Source organism: Microtus ochrogaster, chromosome 4, assembly GCF_000317375.1.
Source record: "Microtus ochrogaster isolate Prairie Vole_2 chromosome 4, MicOch1.0, whole genome shotgun sequence".
NCBI classification, from domain to species: domain Eukaryota; kingdom Metazoa; phylum Chordata; class Mammalia; order Rodentia; family Cricetidae; genus Microtus; species Microtus ochrogaster.
In genome coordinates, this window is record NC_022011.1 from 81,395,044 (window position 1) to 81,399,830 (window position 4,787).

Genomic DNA, 4,787 nt, shown 5'->3' on the forward strand with positions numbered 1-4,787 from the left:
TGTAGACCAGGCTGGTCTCGAACTCACAGAGATCCGCCTGCCTCTGCCTCCCGAGTGCTGGGATTAAAGGCATGCGCCACCACCACCCGGCAAGTGTCGCATTCTTAACGGCACTGAGCCGCACACCTAAACATGATTAAAATGCTAAATCTGATGCTATGTGTTTTTTTCCGCCATATTTAAAAGTAGAAGTCATTACGAACAGGGCATTGTCTCAATGAGGAGACACTAAGCTTGTGACTTTTAGTTCAGATGCTGTGTATGTGTGGTTCTATTAAAAACAACCTGTTTCCTGAAAACACAAAGCTCACCCAGGCCCTCTTTTCCTGTGCTTTTGTGCATCCTGAGGCTGGTCAGGAAGTGAATGACTCACGGAGCCTTATGACAGATCTGTGAATCACACACATGTGTGTGTGTGCGCGCACACACACACACACACACACACACACACACACACACGAGGACGTGAGTCACCCCTGAAGGCTTGTAAAACAGATACCAGAGAGATGTACCTGAGGGCATACGAAGGGCAACAGCCAGTTCATGACCAATGCATTCTTGAACTGCCTCTCCCAGGGCTTAGCAATGAGCTGCAGCCGTGGCTAGAGCTCCTGACCCAGCCCTGTGATGCCTTCTCTGGCCCTCTTAAGAACACCTTTACTGGCAGCTACAAGGGGGTTATGGTAAGTAGAAAATCATGGTGCCCACTTGGCCACTGTTTCAGGGCTTTCTTTTCTTCCTAACGTGAGGGGCAGTGGATTTGGTCACATGGAGACTTTGGTGCAAGCTTAACTACCCTGACATCCTCCTGAGCACCAGAAGTCCAGGTGGGAGTCGCTCAGTTGTGCCAACAACTTGACTAAGAGGTGAGAACTTGGTCTTGGCTCCTTCCTGGTTTTGTTTTGTTACCGTGGTAAGATCCATAAGCTTTGTGACCTCAGTTTCTTCATCTGTAAAATGAAGGAGGTGGGCTGGCATGGGTTAGTACACAGCACACTGACTGTTCCTTTTTGTCCAATACTTAAACCCCAACTCCTGGTACCCAAGACAGACACAGACCTACTACCTACAACCTATGATCCCTGTTCCCAGCACTCTGCCTCTAAGTGCTCACACCACCGTCTGTTAATTGGGATTAAGTATCTGAAATGATTCCTACTTGTCATCTTAAACACGGCAGTGCTGGACTTCAACTCTGGCTTGTACAATTTTTCCTGGTTCATCCATTTCCCAAACAGAGAAAGCAATGATGTAATGTTGGACAATGGTCTTGTACCCTGTAAAGATTTGTCACTTGTATTGGTTTAATAAAACACTGATTGGCCAGTAGCCACGCAGGAAATATAGGTGGGGAAACCAGAATAAGAGAATTCTGGGAAAAGGAAAGGCTCAGTCTGCAGTCATCACCCAGACACAGAAGCAAGATGAGAATGCCTCGCTGATAAAAGGTACCAAGCCACGTGGCTAATGCAGATAAGAATTATGGATTAAGATATAAGAATTAGTTAATAAGAATTAGTTAATAAGAAGCCTGAGCTAATAGGCCAACCAGTTTATAATTAATGTAGGTGGAGGGTGCTTGTTTGTTTCCTGGCCACCCAGACCTGAAATAATCATACAGAAACTATATAAATTGCAATATTGTTTGGCCAACAGCTAAAGCATATTTCCAGTTAGCTCTTACATCTTAAATTAACCCATTTCTATTATTTTATATTTTACCACACAGTTGGTGGTTTATTAGCAAGGTTCCTGGAGCGACTGTCTCCTGCTCTGGCTGCATGGCGACTCCCTGACTCCGCCTACTCCCTTTCTCCATCTCTGTTCAGATTTTCTGCCTGGCTTTACTCTGTTAAGCCATTGGCCAAAAGCAGCTTCTTTATTAATCAATGGCAATAAAACATTTCATAGCATTCAGTGGGGAATCCCACATCACCTCTGTGTGTTTCTTTAGGGTTGAACAGCTGCAGAATGGTGTCTTGTACTATAAATGCAGACACAAAGCTTGTGTGTCTTCTCTTGCCTGCTGGATTCAGTTCCTGTTCCCTGCTCATGCAGATGACTGCTGGTCTGTGAGTCTACCCCTAAATAAAGACCCCTTTATTATACTCCATTCTGAGCTAGTGTGGGACTACTTTATTGTAAACATCTACAATGATGGACCAAAGAAATGACCCCATGCAAGTCCTGTTTAGTGAACCAATGAGTTTATTAGGGTCACTTAGAGGAGCAAGGGTGACTTGTGCAGGTGTATCCCTGAAAAGCCCACCCCAGCATGGGTGACAGCTGTATCATTGCAATCCCCTATGCAACTTGCAGGCAGCTGTACCACCCCTCTCCCCTGACAATTTTGTATTGCTTATATAAGCTCAGAAAAAGGTCCCATGAGTCTTGGAATCCTTCCTCCTCTGTCTCTGTAGAATTTTTAACCCAGAGAAAACTGCTATGCAATAGACTGTACATCACTGAGAACTTTTATATAACACATCTGTCCAGACAAACTGGGGCTAACAACCCAATTGGGCACTGGTCCAATAACAACCACTCGGGAATCCAGCTTCACCATATTCTTATATAAGAGGACAGTGCTACTGTACCACAGAATTATTCCATTCTATAACCTACATGCTGCCCCCAAAACAAGTAAAAAATTGAAATTAAAATTTTAGTTTCTGTCTCGTGGTGATTTTGTAAAGATCCAATTGAATGCTGTATACAACAGCTCAAGCTGATGTCTGGTGGGTGGGCAACGAAAGATTGTTTGAGTATTTCCTGGTGGTTATGGGATGGCATTCACAAATAGAGTTCTATGGTCTTTCAAGGAAGAGTGAGCTCATACGTGTGGTTGGTTGGTTAGAACTGGCCTCTCTGACTCCAGGAGTCCATGACCGTGAGTGAAATGTGTTTGTCCACGCCCACTACTCCTGGCAAGCTTCTTAACCTTCTGTGCCTTAGTTCCCCATCTGTAGATGGGCATAATAATATAAGGTTCTTATAAAATTGTATTCACATCTTCATGTTTAAAATGCTGTCTGTCACGTCACACAGTTAAAGTGACAATAACTTTTTTTTCCTTTGGGGCTGGAGATCCAGTGCAGGGCCTCATGAGTGCTGGGCGAGTTCTCCACCACCAAGTTACACACTCAGCCTTCCGCAGCAATTCATAGGAAGATTGGTTCTCCACCAAATTCAGGCTGGTTACGTATGTGTTTGAAAAGCTCTTTGTCTTCATTTCTGTTGAATGTGGAAGTAATGTCAAAGGCGATTCCATCTCCCTTGAAGTCAAGTGTGGGAAAGAGGCTATTTGGAAACCGTGTGTATCTGTTACTGGCTATATGTCACATGATATGTGGACTCCTAGACACATGTCTGGATATTTTTCAATTCCCTTCTATGCCTCAGTTTCTCTCCCAGAAAGCTATCTTATCTCTCTTCTTATCCTTTAGACAGCAGGTGTTAAGTAGAATTGGTTGGGAAGCGGTCACTCATCATGGCTGGACAGCAGATGACACGCAGCTGACATCTTGAGTGTTAACCTCGTGGCTAAAAAGCTTAAGATCATGACCTTGTCTCCAGCCTCTCTCTGACTGCTGAGGGAAGGTAGGAGAACAGAGAGCTGGCATTTTGCCTCGAGAAGAATTTTGATGAAGGATAAACATATTCCAAGATGCCATGAAGTTGAAGTCACATGAATGCTAAGTGATTTCTTGGCATCAAAAAAATCAATCTCTTTTATGTCAGTCCTAAAAAAACAAACACTTTCCCCTTCTTCGATACCAGGAATAGCCAGAGAGGCTTCAGTTATTACAGCAAAAGCTTTTAAAATAATTACTTCTAGAATACGATAATATTAATGATTAGCTTTGTGTGAAAATTGAAAAGATAAGTAGTTAAATACTGGGAATAATAAACCTTGGAAGTGTCACTGTGGAACAAGTTTGCCCTTTAAAGGTATCATTTTTCAATGATTTTTTTTTTCTCACAGAGACTTGTTCAGGAAAAGTTAAATTCTTCACTAAATAATCCGTTTTCTATCATTAAGGTGACTTCTTGAAATGATGTTTGATTTTCATAACCTACAGTCAGAATCTCTGAGAGCAAGATGTTTAAAGAGTCTTTTCGTGATTGGTTGGTTGTGGTGTGCTGTGTGGTGGGCACTGCGGATACACAGTCTTAGTCTTATTCATTAACTCTCACGTAGCTCTGTGGGGTGCTTATGTCACCCCGTTATGGTGATGAAGGAACTGAGGCTGAAAGAGGTTAAGCGGGGGCTGGGGAGACGGCTGAGTGAGTACCCACTGCTCAACAATGAGGACCCCAGTTTGGATCCCCAGGACCAATGGGTGTGGAGACACCTTTATAACCCTGGTTCTGAGGATCCGGAGACTGGAAGATTCTTGGAGCTCATTGGACAGCTAGTCTAGCCTAGTCATTGAGTTCTGGATTCAGTGAAAAAATGGCCTGTCTCAAAACAACAAGGCACTAACATGACCTCTGGCCACCACATGCATAAATACATGGGTATATGTGCAGGCACGCACACACATGCAAACAAACACACACACACACACACATATGCATGCACACACTCACACATACACAGTTTAAGTTATTGTTCAATAGACTTCAACACAAAAGTCAAAAACCTGAGATTCAAGGTCCATTTGCCTATTTAAGAACCCAAGTTTCTGGGGGCTGGAGAGATGGCTCAGTGGTTAAGAGCATTGCCTGCTCTTCCAAAGGTCCTGAGTTCAATTCCCAGCAACCACATGGTGGCTCACAACCAT